Source organism: Phragmites australis, chromosome 9 (assembly GCF_958298935.1).
Source record: "Phragmites australis chromosome 9, lpPhrAust1.1, whole genome shotgun sequence".
Classification (NCBI taxonomy): Eukaryota; Viridiplantae; Streptophyta; class Magnoliopsida; order Poales; family Poaceae; genus Phragmites; species Phragmites australis.
In genome coordinates, this window is record NC_084929.1 from 2,007,790 (window position 1) to 2,025,590 (window position 17,801).

Here is a 17,801-nt window from a genome sequence, read left to right on the forward strand (position 1 = left end):
AAACAGTAGTGAATTTTTGCTCAACAAATAACTAATCCATGTGTAATTGTTAGTTTTTTTTAATTATACGTGTGACACCTAAAATACCCCTGCTCCGCTCCTGCATGCATCTGATGGCGATACATGAAGTACGCAAATAGAGCTAGCGAAGCAATGCAACTTTGTGCAAAGACAGATATGGAGCTCCAGGCAGGGAATCCATCATCCACCTCGGGTCGGATCCATCCATCAGATACGGACAGACAGACAGACAGGTAGCTTGCTACTGCATGCGAACCAATCAGTGAATTGATGAACAAATGAAAATCTTCAGGAAGGCAATCATAGTGCAGGACTGATTAGGTACTCTCTATAATCGTTCCTAATTAGGCTGGTTCGTCGGCATGATTTGTACACCTTTTTAGTTAGGATTTGATAATTAATAATTAAATAATTTATAAAATTATGGTATATCCTAACGACGGATATTCATCACATATGTGTTCTTAATCCGATACGGTAGGGTTTATAATCATCATGAGGTAAATAATGCATGTGCTGATATTTTTATCTGTGATTGTGTGTGTATCATCTCGATAGATCAATCCGTTACTTCTGTTAATAACTAATTTTTTTAACAAGTGGTATCAAAGTCATATTTTTATTACATCTAGAGATGGTGGGTGGAAGATCATATGTGGAGGTGTGAGAATTATGCATTTATAAGACGTTGTGCAACACATGAGTGGTGTAAGACAGATACAGTACAATGTGGAGCATGACGACGGCCGGTGCGCGTATGATTATGTGGATCGACATGAGCCTTAGCGGTGGCTAGAGTTGCTAGCCGGATGCCGTCGGAGGAGTTGCGGGAAAACGTGCAGGATGCACGCTCGGAACGGCGTGAGTTAACAGAAAGGCTCGGTTGATGGCGTTGGTGCAGTGTAAGGAGGCGCAGAGGCGCTCGGCTGATTGGCTTCGGTGGCACTGGATGGACAGTCCCAGCCAAAAAGGAGCTTCAGGCGTGTCCGGTGCGGACGCAATGTTGGTGTCATGCAGGCATAGGAGACCACAACAAGGAGTCGTGTACAAGCTCGGAACAGCCTTGAGCGCAGCCTGCTGGAACAGGCCTGGTGTGGGCGCCAGCAGGCAGCAGCGGGAGCCGAGGTCGACGGCCTAGCGAGGTGGGCTGGCGCGGGAAGGCCCAGTGGAGGGCGCACCAGGGATTAGTGAGGCGCAGCTCGACTTCGGCTCAGGTCATGGCGCGCAGGCCTGACGGGCGTTGTTGGCTGGTGGACGGCCCAAGCGAAGGTGCGACACGGCCGGCCCAGGCGCATGTGGGGCGGCTGGCCCAGGCGGGGCTGATGCGGCGTTATGGGCTGGGGCTGAGCGCATGGCCAGGAGGCACCGAAGAGGCCTAGTGGGCCGATGGCTGGAGGTTGGGACCCAAGCGGCCGGCGTGGTCGAGTGGATATTGTCCAGGTGGCTGGGCCGGTGGTGTGCTGGCCCAGGCGACTCGGGAGTCGGGTGCGCGTTGCAGGGCCGAATCGGGTGGCCTGGTGTTAGGCCGGTCAGGCCGAGTGGCCCACCAGCACGCATGAGGTGCCCAGGTGGCCGGCTGTGACATCCCTGTTCGGCCTGGTGCATTCACAGAGGCCAGCTTCTGGGCTGTTGGCCCATGAGGCAGGAGCAGAGGTTCAGCACCGAGGGGGCTTGGATCATGTAGTCTACTCGGCTGGCTCGGCTAGGATCTCTTCGGCTATTTACGGTGTGGCATGGTCGTGCGGAGGCACACATGGCGCGTAGGAGCAGGTTCATGAAGGGAGTTTCTACGATATAGACGTGTTCTACAACGTACCCGGCTTTTGGTTTGGGAGGAGGGTTGATAGGAAAAAGTCTATACTGCCTCTCTCAACAATTGCTCAAGTCAGTTTGTTCATTTTGAACCGTAAAACCAGATATCCTACCTCTTCCAACTATTCAAATCGGTGCAATTTACCTTCTTAACTGGTTTTGATGGTGGTTTCGTCCTGCATGACGATAACTCAGCCTACCTTGTTGGCAATGTTTTGCTGACGTGGCGTCACCAAGGTGTGCCGTGCTGACTTGGTGGCTGGCCCAGCTGACTCGGCAGTGGCGGGTCCCGCACGTCAGCCCAATAGAGAGAGGGAGAGGTACACACAAAGAGAGAATGCGACGGAGGGGCGCCAACACAGTGCGATGGCGGTGGCGCTCTCGCTGGAGCTCAACCGGAAACGGCGAAAAGGCGGCGGCCTCGAGTGCGTGCTAAGCATGGGGCACTTACAGGACATGGTGAGTGCGCTGGTAGGGTCTACGTCATCGAAAGACGGCCGGATCACCGGCGCGACCTCGCCTGAGATGAAGCCGAAAGAGGAGCTTGGCTGTGACATCCCTGTTCGGCCTGGTGCGTTCACAGAGGCCAACTTCTGTGCTGTTGGCCCAAGTGGCAAGAGCAGAGGCTCTAAACCGAGGGGGCTTGGATCATGTAGTCTGCTTGGCTGGGATCTCTTCGGCTATTTATGGTGCGGCATGGTCGTGCAGAGGGACGCAGAGCGCGTAGGAGCAGGTTCACGAAGGGTGTTTCTACGATGATAGATGGGTTCTATGACGTACCCGACTTTAGGTTTGGGAGGAGGGATGATAGGAGAAAGTCTATACTACCTCTTTCAATATTTGCTCGAGTTTGTTTGTCCTCTTCGAACCGTAAAATTAGATGTCCCAGCTCCTCCAACTATTCAAACTGGTGCAATTTACCTCCTTAACTAGTTTTGATGATGTTTCGTCCTACGTGACGATAACTCAGCCTACTTTGTTGGCAGCATTTTGCTGACGCGGCATCACCAAGGTGTGCCGTGCTGACTTGGTGGCTGGCCCAGCTGACTCGGGAGCAGTGGGTCCCACACGTCAGCCCAATAGAGAGAGGGAGAGGTACACATAGAGAGAGATAGCGACGGAAGGGCGCCAGTATAGTGCGACGGCGGCAGAGCTCTTGCCGGAGCTTAGCTGGAAATGGCGAAAAGGCGGCAGCCTCGAGTGCGTGCTAAGCATGGGGCACTTACAGGACATGGTGAGTGCGCTGGTAGGGTCCACGTCGTTGGAAGACGACCGGATCGCCAGCGCGACCTCGCCGGAGATGAAGCCGAAAGAGGTGCTCTGCGGGAATCGGTCTTAGCGACGGGGAGTAGCAGTAGGGTCGTTGTGGATAGTTCTGGGCTCTTGACTCAATCGGTGAAGTGCCGACGGTGGCTGGCAACGACAATCATCAGCGGTGGAGAGGGAGCCTATGGTGAGGGCTCAGCTGGAGCATGGAGAGGGTAAAAGAAGGGGCTGGGGGTTGAAAATGCGCCCCTCGGACGGTTCCGTTGGTCTTTACGCCCCAACTTTAGTAGGTGCAGGGGAGGGGCCCACCAGCCAGCCACCGAGCACCCTCTCGTGCCCGTCCGGTCAGAGTAAGTCTGACACGGTCTCACACAACAGGGCGACAGGCGATACGCCTCGAGCCCATCGAAGATATCTTCAAGCTGTCCTTCCCCATGGGCCCCGCGAAGGAACATGCGATGGGACCTGCCACATTAATTGCTCCAACGCCTTCCTGCCAGGCGGTGGCAGGGACTGACGTACTCAGTTCAGCAGGCGTGGGTGGAGTGGTTAGATGTGACTGGCCACGCTCCCCTTAAATGCAGCATCAGGCCTCCCACCAAACGACACCTCATCGTGGAGTTCTTGCGAGGTCCACTGGCAAGAGGCTTCTCGGGTACTCGGAGACTAACTGTTCATGGCCCCGAGCATCCCCTCTCGAACCTAGCTCTTCTCAGGCCCTCGGGGAGACGGTCCCCGAGAGAGAGCGCCACGTGATACTGTGCTGTCCTGGCCTCTGGACTCGAAAATCCTCCATTCTCATATCACCGACAGTACCTGTCGGAGATAATCAATCGTTATCCCAGACGATTAAATTGTGATGGCTAGAAAACGATGAGTCTGTGTGTGATAGTGTTTGCTTCCATATTTTTTATTCATTGCTTGCCAGCTTTGAAAATTTTAATTATTTGCCCATAAACAATATCACGATTGCTTTCTTCATAATAGCATGATTTTCTTACAATTTTTGTCCTAATTTGTATAGAAGTACACTCCTGTGTTGGGCCAATATCCGAAAGTGCTCTTCATATTATCCGGAACTGCAGTCAATTTCTGGCGACTTTCACTTTCACTCTTTTTTATTTCTTGATTTCCAATTTACTTATTTTCAAAATTGCCCTAATTTTCATTTGAAATAAAATCATATTGTTTTTCTAACTTATACTAAAATACCTCCCAAGTTCTCATTTGACTTTGTTTGTAAAACAGCCCTTCTTTGTATAAATGTATTGCCATTGGCTTATTTTTTTTTCCTTAAGAATGGCTCGCTGCAAAAGGTGCTGAGAGTTGCAGCCAAATAGTGGAAAAAGGAGGCGTGCATGCGAAACTACTAGGTCCTACACGACCGGAGCCTAGCTGTGTAAAAATGTTATAGCTTAGAAGATTAAATGGACAGAAAATAGAGTTTTTATAATATATGGTCCGCGAAGCAGGAAAAAGCACCCGAATTGTTATGAGCAGCACCTCCCTCTCTCCGACTTCCCCCTGCCTCTACACAAGTTGTTTTCTAGGCTGAAAGCACTTGAATATCTACGTTTGATTAATGAAGTTAATAGGGATATATATGCAGCCGTTGATTTACGTCGAGAGTATTTGACAGTTACATCGAATAAGTGACCGGAAACAAACCAAAATCTGACGATGACTTACAGAGCAACACAAATATGAACAATGATTTCGATGTTGGGGGTTTATTAGGAAACACAAGAATGTTTCCTATCCCAACCTGAGCACGCCTCGCGACGCAGATCTTGGAGCCAGAAAATTAAGTGTTGACAGTGAAGAAAGACAAGAAAAAACAGCGTGTATAATATAGCAAAAGTGAAAAGGAACAGTAGCATCTATGCATGCATGATATTCCGTCTAGATATGAAATCGACACGATTGCTAAAATTTGATGACTAATTAGCCATATAAAATGTTTACAAGCTATAATAGATTTATAATATTTTGAAATTACTTTTCAAGAATAATCTAGCTATATTATTTTTAAAAGTTTAATGGAAATGTAGATGAATATTGATGGTGAAAATTTAAATGTCTAAAATAATACTCTTCTGTAGCTGTAGCTGTAGTGAGTAATGCATATTTTCTTGTGAAGGACAACTTATTACCTGATGAAAGTTGTCAGAGATATCACTGATGGGAGAAAGTTGAGAAGGGACGAAGAGAAAAGTGGGGGACGGTGATCCGTTGGCGGCCGGCTGAGGCCTTCCATCGATCCTCGTCTCTTCAGAGGAGCGCGGGCCTGTGGAGATTGGAGAACAACTACCGGACTGAGTAATGGTTTATAGGAAGAAGGCCGAGCTGCTGCTTGTGGAATTCTCCGGGTGCGATGGATTAGTAGTAGTAGCTGCAGTCGAGCAGGGCAACAACGGAGAAAAATTATTGGCAGCGAAACGAAAAGAAAGACTTCGATAGCGCATGCAGGGCTTCCAAGAAATAATATTATCACGCGCGAGTACAGTAATTAAGGGAGCGACTGAACAAGTACCAAGGTCTTTGTCTTCATGCTACACATGTATCACGAACTGCAGGCAGAGTCAAGTCATCGTTTCATACGGCCCTTGCTTCTTGCATCTGGTATTTTTTGTTCTGAGTACCGATCAAGTCAATGTACCGGTTCACAAAGTCATACGATAATTATTCGCCAAAAATAAGAAGCCACAGGATTAGTTCTGATAAATGATCGGAATCGAACGACTAGCAAGTCTCCTTATTTGACTCTAGTAACTGGCCAATTTGGATAGCGAGTTCGTCTACCTAACCCAAGAAAAATAGATAACCGTGACCAATCGAAGGGCCACCGGACAGGTCTGTTTCTAAAACAGTAACATTTTTTAACAATAAAAAACTCATATTGTGGTCACGCATGTTTGCCCTAAAAAGGTATAATCTAAATTTTATATTCACTAAATCCAAGGCTTAATGGTCTCCAGACCTCACAAAACACCAGCTTCACCAGCTTCGCAAAATTACCTCACGTCCAGCCATCCCCATGGCTCTCAGTGGGCCTCTTACCAAGGTTTCACTTACCGAATTAGCTTCGGTTACCAAGCCTGCCCGGTAACCGAAAATAAGTGGTTATCGCGATAACCGTTCAAAATTTGGTTAAAAATCACACAAAATTTAGTTACTAAAATTTAAAATTTGGACAAAAAAGTCAAATTTTCAGTTCGGTAACCGGTCGAATCAGACCGGTTACCGAGCGATTTTCTCGAATTTTCTGCATTATCAGTAACCGTTCGGTTTTGTTGGTAATTGCTCGGTTTTCTCGATTTATCAAACAGTTTTCTCGATTTTCAGTGAAGTTCAACAAAAAAACCTAAAATTTGGCTCAATCTTGTAAAATCAATAACTAATTCATATGAGCTTCAAATCAAGTGAAACAAATTTTGTTGATTTCCTTATAACATGATCTACATGATAAAAGTATTTATACTCATACAAAAGTTGAAAATTTTCTGTGGGAAAATATATTTGTTAAACTAAGTTAAATGCATAGTTTACTCTTTGCTAATCCAAAAATTATTAAACTAATTTTTTAGTCTTATTAAGTGATCCTATATCTTTTAAAAATACATGAACTCATTAATTAATTATTGTAACATGCAGGATTGTGTAAATGTGTTGCGACTAGATTAATTCATAACTAACCCATCACACCTTCAAAATTAGTGAAACCACTTTTATTAGTTTATTTATACTATGATTTATGTAAGAAAAATAATGGTAGATATGAAAAAGTTAATTACATTGCTGTTTCGTAACATATTCACTTTATGCTTGTGAACTTTGTAAAAAACATGGAGAAATTAATAAAATGCTAAATGAAGTGAAATCAATTTTAAAGATCCTCTTAAGATACATTCTACACAAAAAAAAATATGTGTTTGCATGTTAAGGTTTTCCTTAACATGAGTTAATAACTAGGCTGCACGCTTCAACTTTTTTCATTTTTTTCAAACTTCCTCCTTATAGAATATGATGCAAACGATATTATTTTTAAATTTTTTTTACAGAAGGTCTTAGAATTATCTCTAGTTTTTTAGGATTTTTTTAATTTTTTTAATTTTTTGAATTCAAATTTGGGTACTGTTTGGTTTCTGAAACTAAACTGGAGCGGTAAGCTCGGTAACTGTGATTTCGACCGATTACTGTCGATAAAATAAACCCTGCCTCTTACCAGGCTGACCAGTAGATCGACAGTGGATATTGGCTCCCATGTTATACTTTTCCACACTTGCTGAGTATTCTATGGACTCATACTTGCTCTCTCTCTCTCATCATGTTACTATGTTCTAGGCATGTGAGCTTTTTGGTCGATTGCCTATGAAGGATTTTCTGCCTCATGATTCTATCGCTACTTTGTGCACTACTATAGAAATGGTCTTATGTGCCACCTCATTACTGCCAGATCACCAAAAACTGGTACTGATATGATTGTCAACTGGCAGTGATACGAGTATCACTGCTGGTTCGTAAGAAAATCAGTATCACTACCGGTTTTATAGAACAACTGGCAGTGATAAGCTATTATCATAATTGCCGGTTGGTATTAAGAACCGGCAGTGATACGAATCGGTAGTGAAACTTGGATCGGACCCAAAATTTTAATAGATTCAAGTTTTGGGTGAGGGCTCACGTCCGGCTCCCTGTCTCTCTCTCTCTCTCAGCCGCTCGTTTCTTATCTCCCCGTTTCACTTTGCCTCTCCAGCTTCTCCCTTCCTCCCACTCCTGCTCCCTCTCCCCCACCGTCGCCACTCCCTGCTCCCGCTCCCCTGCCACCGCCCCTCCACTGCTCCCGCTCCCTTGCCTCGCCTAGCCCTCCCTGCCGCCTCCCCTCCCAGTGAGACCTCCACCTCGCTTGGTGCTCTCTAACTCTAGCTATGGCACGGGCGGCGGGGGGGGGGGGAGCGGGTTGAGCCCATTGGGGGTGGCTAGATCTGGAGTTGGTCGGCGTCCGAAGGGGCATCCACTTGGCACTTGGCTCGTCCCCCGTGCCCCCTCCCGGAGTGGCCGGTGGATCCTCCCTCCCGGAGGCATGCGCCAGTACAAGTGCGGTGCTCCCATCAGCAGGTGACCATGAACGCTTGCGTCTTGTGCCGTGTGCGATGTGGCAGTGGTCTTCGTGCTATCGCGTTTTCTTGTGCAGCGACAATAGCGGCAGCAAGGCCGAGCTCCACCGATGTGCTGCTCGCCGGCGGGTTCCCTTCCTACGTAGAGCTCATCATCGATCACATGCTTTGGGTGGCTCTGGAACCCAACGGCGGGGGCTAGAACATGGGCATGACACCAGCTTCCTCTTGGGTGGCGGCGGTGCCCAACGGCAGCAGCGGTAGGAGCACAGCGACGGGAGCGGCAGCCGAGCCAACTCGGAGTCGAGACGGCTTATTTCTTTCTAGAAGGGGCAACACTGTCGGTTGTGCAACCGGCAGTGATTGGCTCGGATTTTCACTGCCGACCAATCATTGTCAGATGCAAAACCGACAGTGAAAGGCCCTTTAGAACCGGTAGTGATCTATGGTTTTGTAGTAGTGGTGTTTTCTTTTAGAGCCTTGAGGTCATTGATGTAATAAAGTTAGCGTTGTAATAAGAGATATTGTTCTGTTATTGTACTTATGATGTCACTATATACATGTAACTTGATCCTAACATATATATAGCTACATTCTGTTTGGTCTTAAAACCGAGTATGACACGATATCATGTATTGGTCCCAGGCTCTTAGCTTACCATGTTGAGCAATGAGGATGACGACGACGCCCGAGCCTCGAAGTGGATGAAGATGCAATAGACGTAATAACAGTAGGAATAGGCAGTGTTGCGACGCCAATCAGATGCCACTTATTATTGTCTTTTAGTTGTAATCTAAACCATATATATGTCATATATCTCTAACTTAGTAATGTAGTAATTAATCAGTGCTTATCTCTTGTGTGTTTAAATTCATTATTATTGTTTCTATATTATGTATCATGTGTGTTAAATTCATTATTGTGTTTAAATTTGTAAGTGAATGCATGATTCAAATTCAACATGTGTTGAAACTTAATTGTGTTTAACTTCCTTGTTGTGTTCAAAAGTTTTGTGCCAAGTGAATGTCTTGCATAGAGGTTAAAAGGAATATATTCTAAAAACTTGGCATGAAATACAATTTGGCTCATGTGGTAGGAGGATTTGGTCACAAGCATGAGGTTGTGAGTTGAGTCTGAGGCGACGCACTAGTGAAAATGGTGAGAAAATAAGAAAAAAAATAGTGGATGATTGTGGAGATGAGTCACTACCTTGCCGAAGGCGTCATTTCTAGAGGCCCTCTTGCACTCGTTGGCATCACCGATTCTTCTGTCCGGGGTATACCGCGCTGTCAGTGCCTCCAACTTCTTTTGTAGGTTGCCCCCTATGCCTTCGCTCAGCGCGTTGGCGTTTTTCATTTATTGTGGGATTCCAAATAACTGTTGTTGCCTGATGTGCACTCCTTCGAAGCGACCCGCCCGTTGTCTATTTGGGGGTTTTGGTCCGGTGTGGGTGCAAGGCTCCGCCAACCAAACTATTACTGGCGTGGAAGCAGGGCTCCACCAGCTTGTTGCTCAGGATGTTGGTTGGGTGCGCGAGTTGAGTTAGGTTGGACACGACTGCTTGTTTGGTTGCGCCGTGTGTTGTGGGCGTCGTTGAGTTGTTCGGAGTCGTTTTCGTTAGCTTCTTCTGTAGGCTCACCCTTACATTCTCGCTTCTCTGCAACTCTTCTTTCTTTAGTGCTTCACGACAAAGATTTGACCCAATGTACGCTCCTCCAAAACGTTCTATTGATGCGACATGGGAGCGGAACTACACGGACCACGAATTTCGACCGGTTACCATCGATAAATTAAACCCTGCTAACCTACTAACCATACAATATGATGGAGGATATAATCATTTACCGTGCTGCAGAATATGATGCCTCCCAGTAGGATGTACAAGTACACCTCAAAATGCTGCATAACTGTAGCCTCGTCCGCATCCGGTGGTCATGAACCGAACTGTAGCAGCCCATGAATCCAAGATATGGAGAAGCCAACATCCTTTATGTCATATTGCACATCAAACCTACAAGATGCAGTGTCACTGAAGCATGAATAGCACTAGAACATATGAAGTGCATTATATAACAAATATTTACCTGCCCTGAACATAACTCTTCCACTTTTCCTTTGCTGGTCGCGAAACTACTAACGGGACACCCCTGATTGACAGCCCGGTTAGTATAGCCACGTCCATCAATGTTATGGCCATTTCGTCAAAAGAAAAGTGGAACATGTGCATCTCAGGACGCCATCGGACGACGAGACCTGTGAGAAGTGACGCATCAATCGGCAAGAGAGGTGTCCTGCCACCACCCACTATGGAAGCTCCAGCCATCATAAGAGCGAACGGTAGTAGTCCTGTCCATACGAGTGGCTCGTGAAATCGAGGGTCTAACTCCTTAATCGTGTGGACACTAAAGGCACGCGACGGAACCAACTGCAAATGTATCCAATACATGTACTGAGTAAGTAATAAATTATCGTGACAATTCAAAAGCACATATAATCGTTGTATCTGCTGTCCTGTGAAAATCATCCTTCTCCTATGGTTCTCACCGTACCATAGCTAAAGAAGCTCAGGAAGACCACCGTGATCATCCTTCCCCTATGCATCAGCTATTAGTTTCTGCATCAATGATGAGGTTAAAGCATTCCAAGGTGATGGGTGGTGGCTAGGGGTGATCACTGATGTTCATCCGGAATTAAGATATACATTTAAGTCAGCGCATTTGGGAAAGGAGGTTCAGTTGGACCCGAAGGTACTGAGGCTTCGATATGACTGGGTTGATGGTCAATGGAAACAAGAACCACAGGTCTGCACAAATCTCCCAAGAATCTATATTTCTTTCAAATATTTATTTAACTTGAATTTCATGCGCTTTGTGTGCACATTTCCTGGATTGCTCTGCTCTTATTGTAACAAATTACAAATGCGACTTATCAATTCCACATTCACATTTTTTATTGACATCGGAATTTTGACTACTGACTACAATGTAGCTAGATGTTTTGAAGTAATGATTTGCTGTAATGGTACATTCAAACTTTGTGCAATTGGTGAAGCAGATGCAGATGCTGCTTTTGACATTTTAAAATGGATGTATATTACAACCTTGAAACTTCTGTTCTAATCTGTAGCCAGCTGCACAATTTCCTTCCAGTGCGACTTTGTTAAGAACTTAAGATGTTCTCCATCGAGTTCTATACAATCAGCTATTGTTTGTCTGGTTAAGTTTTTTAGGTTTTGCTTACCCCACAGCCACATATCTGCTTCAGTGACACATAGATGCAGTTCACTTTGTTTCCTCCTTTCCTTGTTCCTTGGAAAATTCAGCTCATTACTTGACAATGCTAGTGAAGTACCATGATGCCTGCAACTAGAATAACCAAAGATGCATCTTAGCATGTATCCGTTGTTTGGATTTCTAGATTAGGTATTAATGTTGTGAGAAAATGTTGATTGCATTCTCTCTTCTTTGTATGACTTACCTCTATTTGAACTCAGTTGTTTGGACGGCTGGCAAGTCTGCATTAGCATTCTAGAAATTCACCACTGCTTAAGTCAGCCTAAACTGCTATTAGATTGTATCTTTGTTTCTTTCACTTCATAGTAAATACATATTAGAAGGGAGAAGAATGCCCGCCAAGCCTAAAAGTTCAAAGTTCATATTGTTTCGCGGATTCGAAACTCGACTTTCGAATTATATAACTTGAATATAACAATTGCAGGGCGTGCCAGTATACCATTGTAACCGAAGAACATGGGACAATTGTAATCAAAACACGTAACTTTATTCATTCAATCTCGAATTCATAAAGTACAGTTTCATATGAATACAATGTCACACACACGGGTACAATGCACACGCTATTTGACTACTTCTGGCGACTGTGTCTTCTGGTTCCCGAGGCCTCGTGAGGTCGCCGGTTAATTACGTCTGGCTCTCCCGAACAACCTCCGATTAAGCTGCTTTGCACTAGTCGTCAGCAGGTCGTCTCCGAGTTTGTAAGGTTGTAGTCACATACATCACAGACCAAGCCAAGTAAGTGTCAGAAAACAAAATAGTAGAAAAGATGGGACAAACAGTCTAGCGTGAGCTTTATGGACTGTCTATATATCCCGGACCATCATCGGCCACACGGGCCTCAAAAACTGCAGCCCCTCATCATCGGCCATAGCCTTAGGTGCTACACGAGGACAGAGTGAGAGGGAATCTAGCTACATTGCAGTTCACTAGCTACAACCTTGCGGGAGCCTGGTGAAATGCAACGTTTCTAAACTCCTATCTACGACCTCTATTGCTATCCCACAGGCAACATAGCCACAAAGGCAAATACCACACAGGCGTTGGGGTGATAACAATAACAACCGAAGCCACGAAGGCGAATGTTGCACAAGTATCAGGGCAACCATGGTGAGCCACAAAGGCAACAGCCAACAGAAGGGGCACACAAGCATCAGGATGATCACAGTGCACCGATAAGACCACAAAGGGAGAGAGAAGGATCACAAATACATCACAAGAGGGCAGGCGACAACATGCCACAAAGATATTAGTAAACCTCACGACATGGAGCTCATCTGACATCAAGCGAATAACCCTAAGATCAGTGGATAGGGCAACATCAGAGGAGGAAGCCCACATGAACCAGACTAAACAAAAGAATGGAGGCAGCATCCAAGCACCAGCAACTAAAGGGCCATCATCGTGCCATCATAACCAATCAGCCAAACAACCACACCCATCACAATGAAGCATACAAGTGATGGGAGCACCATCCATCAGATAGTAATACTATCATATCCACCAAGGAAGGAACAGATCACTACCCTGATCTTTAACAAGGGCGCATACATCAGCAAGGCCGATCCGACACAAGCCGGCCAACTAACAAAAGAGATGTGCCATAGGCATCAAGGCCAAACTAAACATCATGCCGATCACATAAGCTGACCATCAACAGCCAGCCAACAGGCCAACGACTCTAAGAATCATGAACTAACCAGCCAAAGGCAACAACATGCCCTTCCTTTAACCAAGAACCATATCAGGCGACAAAGGAAGACAAGGCTTCGTACCTCATCACCTAATTGGCAAGGGCACACACACCAGCGAGGTCCCCCCAACATCCCAATTATCATTGGTGACGGATAACAGCTAACAACAACCATGGCATAACATAATGGCTACACCATTCTCGCAAGCCAGGTTATGGAATGGCGATGACAGTGACAATATGTACACTAGTCAAGCAATGATGTCAACTATAGTGCCACACTGACTAAGCAACAACACATCGCGCGCACCAACATAGTAGCACCTGGCCAAAGCACCTCAGCCCCAACCATCTCCACTTGAACGCTAGGACAAAAATGCGGAGAAGGGTGAAAAGATGGGAGGGGGCTCATCTTCGATGGCTTCATCACCGACCAACGAGCTAGCGGCACCGCCATGGGAGTGACACCAGCTGGCCATAGTCTCAGCACAAGATAACAACAGCAGCAAGGTTTGGCCTCAAATTAGTCATAGGCCACTAGCATCAGAACAAAGAAAAGAAAGACAATGGCTACCAGGTTCCATTATTAACACCACGGCGCAAAACCATCTCCATATCACGGCATTTAGCATAAGATGCCTGGCAACTCCAGACCCCCAGCCCGTTCACCTGCAGCCCTCTGGCTCCTAACCGGCGGCCAGTGATCACATCTCCATGGCCACGGCAACAAGGCCAGCACAAAAAAAAAAATAGAAAAACAACCAGGCCAAAACATCTCCATCATCACGGTCATGGCATGGAGGCCGGCCGGACCACCACTACAAAGCAACAAGCACCGCCGGCCAAATCACAGCACCACGCCACGGACACGGCAACAAGGGCTAGCCGGATCACAGAACAAACCACCTGTACGCACGGACACGGCGCAAGAACGTTGGCCGGCTACCACACAAGAACAGTTGGATCACCAAAAATCGTAGCACAAACCCGGCCGGGGATTAGCACCCACGCAGCCAATCAAAGCCATATACAGCCACGGCACGAAACAACGGCTGGAGACCACCTGCTTGCGCGGACACGAGCACGAGGCACCGGCTGGTGACCTGCAGCACACATGGAGGGGGAAGAAGAATAGATCACTGCTGAGACCTACCGGCAAGGGCGATAGCGGCCATGGTGCTCCAGCGACGGTAGAAAAAAAACGACGGCAAGTAGTGGATCGAAGAGGAAAAGCTCTCCTCTCTCTCTCTCTCTCTCTCTCTCTCTCTCTCTCTCTCTCTCTCTCTCTCTCTCTCTCTCTCGTAGATCCAACCCCCCTTCCCACCATGGGTACCCCGTCCGAGCTATATAGCGGCGGCTAGGGCCCTCCACACGGCAAAAACGGATCGGCACAGTTTTGGAGGGGATCAGGATAAGCACGGGGAGGGGATAGGCACGAGCGAACGGCTCGGGAGAGGGCGGCGCGGCTCAGGCGCGGTGCGAGCGCGGTCGAGGTGCGCACTCGGGCGCAAGGCCTAGGGAATAGGGAGGCAAGGAGCAGAGAGAAAGAGGAAAGGAGAGAGCGGGGGGAGGAGTGGGCTGACTTAGCCGGTGGCATGGCTCGGAAGCGCGGGAAGAGAAGCGGCGGCGCGTGCGAGGAAGAGGGGCGGGCGGCGCACGCGAGGAAAAAGCACAGGAGCCAGCCGACGCCTCTTGGGCATGCAGGCGATGGGATAAGGAGGGGCGAGCAGGCCAGGCTGGCTTGGTGCGGGAAGGAGGCTGGGGGAGAAAGAGGGGGGAAGAAAGATCGGGCCGCCCTTTTTTTTCTCTTTTTTTTCTTTCTTTCTTCTTTTTTTTTTCTTTTGTGTATAAATACGTATATGGGGATTCGCACAAACACGGTAAAAATACCGTCGTACACAGATAAGCTGAACTTCATTACAGCTTCAATATAGATGGGCACCATGATTGGATTTGTGATCATGACATGGTGAATATGTTCTATAATGCAATCTCTAATATGTAATTCTTGGAATGTAATGTCATGCCACTCATGCGCCATTTGGTCACCAAGTTGATCACAGTGGTTTTGTGTCATTCTAAAACATTATCTGGTCCTTGTCCTTTCACATTTCCAGGAAAAAAAAGTCATATTAAGAGCGTCTAGACCCTTTAATGCTCTGCTATTATTTCCTCCTCATGATCAATCAACCACCCTGAAGGTTTTCCTGGGATGTGTATATCATTTGGCCGCTTTTATCAAGACAACCTAGCACTTTCATTGAGCTACAATCCAAGCAAATCATCTGCAATATTTTTTTTTTCTTGGGAAAATTGCTTTCATACCACTATGAGAGTTGCAGCTTTCTAAAATACTACTCTTTCGCCTATCATTGCCAAAATAAGACTCCAGTAGTCTTTCATTACTCAAAGTACTTTGGTTCAGACTTGACAACTTCTACATTTGTGATGCCCATTGTTAACTGAACTGTTAACTAGAGAACAGACTCCACAAGTGTTTCCACTCTATGGCAATGCCAGCTGCTCTCAATTATTATTTTAGTTTTTTCTCGGAAAAGGTAGCTCTTGTTAAGTTAACTGCTGAAAAGACCTGCAGCACTACCAATCACCCCATTGGTGATGCTCAGGTTGTGGCTGGAGAAGAATTTAAAAATCATCATCAACCTTATACAAACGTATGATTATCAGATCTCAATGTGGCCAAGTGTTTTATCAACTGAGGCATCTGCCAGTAGTTGATATAGCTGATTGCTGGAACAAAAAATAAAAGGAGAAAAGATGTTGTGACTTGTGAGCCATATCCATGGCAGCTACATGAATTGCTTGTGGAAATAATTCTGTTAGTTCAAATTTGTGAGTTATAACTTGTTGAAAATTCAAACAGCAGTGGAACTCAATAGTTGTTCTTTTACTCTGTTCTAAGCATTAATTGAAAGTTATTTTAGGATATTCCTCTGTTCTTTTACTCTGTTTTTCTGTATGTTCTGAAACTGCAAGATGAGTTACAAGCTTAGAATGCTGATGATGCACTGCTGAGTGTCATGCCTTTAAATTGCTGATGTACCTAACCAATTTGCTCTTCTATGCCCTTCTTTTTTTTTCTTCCAGAAAGTATTGAAAGCAAAATTTACACAAGGCTTATAGGTTGAAATCAGCAGTGATGAAGGTTTTCGTGGAGCTTGGTTTGAAGGGACTGTTCTCAGATCTGTTGGCAGCAAGTTTCTTGTGGAGTATGCTACACTGAAGGCCGAGGATGAGACCACACCTTTGACAGAAGCTGTAGAAGCGCGGCACTTCAGACCTTCTCCTCCACACATCCCTGCCACCAACGGGTTCAAGTTGCTCGATGAGGTTGATGCCTTTTGCAACGAAGGATGGTGGGTTGGTGTGGTATCCAAGGTTACTGGCGCTCAGAGATTCATGGTCTACTTCAGGCCTTGGAAGGAAGAGATGGAATTCGAGCATGAACAGCTGAGGTTTCATTGTGACTGGATGGGTGCAAGGTGGATGCGGGCTTCACCGGTACGCTTTGCTTAGCCATTTACCCTGCATCTTTGATTACAGTTCCTAATGATGTGATTGTAAGTAATTTGATTGTGTCTGCTACTATATCAGGGATGTCTCACCCCTATTTTCCTTTTTGTTTTTGAGCTCAGTTGTCATAGATCACTATGATAGATTTCTTTCTGATGCAAATGTTTGTGGGCAATCTATAACCCTATGCAAGCATTGAAGATGTGAAGGCTGAAGAACTGTGCACACAGTTTTGTATAGGAGTTTGGGTTAATGCCCAGAAGAATGGCTTCTGCACCGAAGTTGTCTCATGCCATGTGATGCGCATAGCAAGGTCAGCAAGTTCGTTGATGATCATTGTGCGCTTGCGACTCCGTCAGCTGCGCATCTGAATGCTTGCCAATGGTAGATCCTCGTTGTCCCAGGTACATTCTGCAAATGTTAAACATAGAGCTCTTTTACGGTGGTCCATACTACCTAGAGGTAGGAGGTAGTATAAATCTAATCTGACGATCCACGTAATTGGATATTTTGGTAATTATGATAATTTTGTTAAAATTACCCACCATACTTTTACTAATAGAAAGATCGACGTCGCCAACATTGGATCGCTAACCCTAGCTGATGGGTAGCAAATGAACTCTCATGCCAAATACAGATTAAAATATTAAAACGGTAATGAAATATTACTTTCATACCATATATTTTTCTCCCAAAAATAACCCTAATACTACCATACTACTCACATATACTACCTATACTACCGGTGAGAAATGAGTAGTATCCTGGTTAATCTGGACCGTTAGACTTTAAAAATAGATGGCTCATATTAATTTTAGACCACCGTAAAATTTCTCTAAACATAAAGACCTGGCTTTTGGGAACTAGAATGCTAATTGTCAGGGTAATGATCCAGCGAGTATCTTATTATGAGGTGTTTGCAGTAGATTGTTTGAGGATCCATGGGATTTTAAGTTTGAACTGAAAATGACTACATGAATTACGTTCGGTGTATCGCCAACTGTTGGTGTTTAATTCATCCTCTGCCGAGCCTTATGCTGCAATTTGAGAACGGGCCCTGATTGA

The 17,801-nt window shown here is 45.8% G+C and overlaps 1 pseudogene; it reads left to right on the forward strand.

Annotated features, from left to right (window-relative positions):
• Positions 1-2,199: 2,199 nt before the first annotated feature.
• Positions 2,200-16,739, forward strand: LOC133929610 (protein AGENET DOMAIN (AGD)-CONTAINING P1-like; annotated as a pseudogene).
• The last annotated feature ends 1,062 nt before the right edge of the window (positions 16,740-17,801 follow it).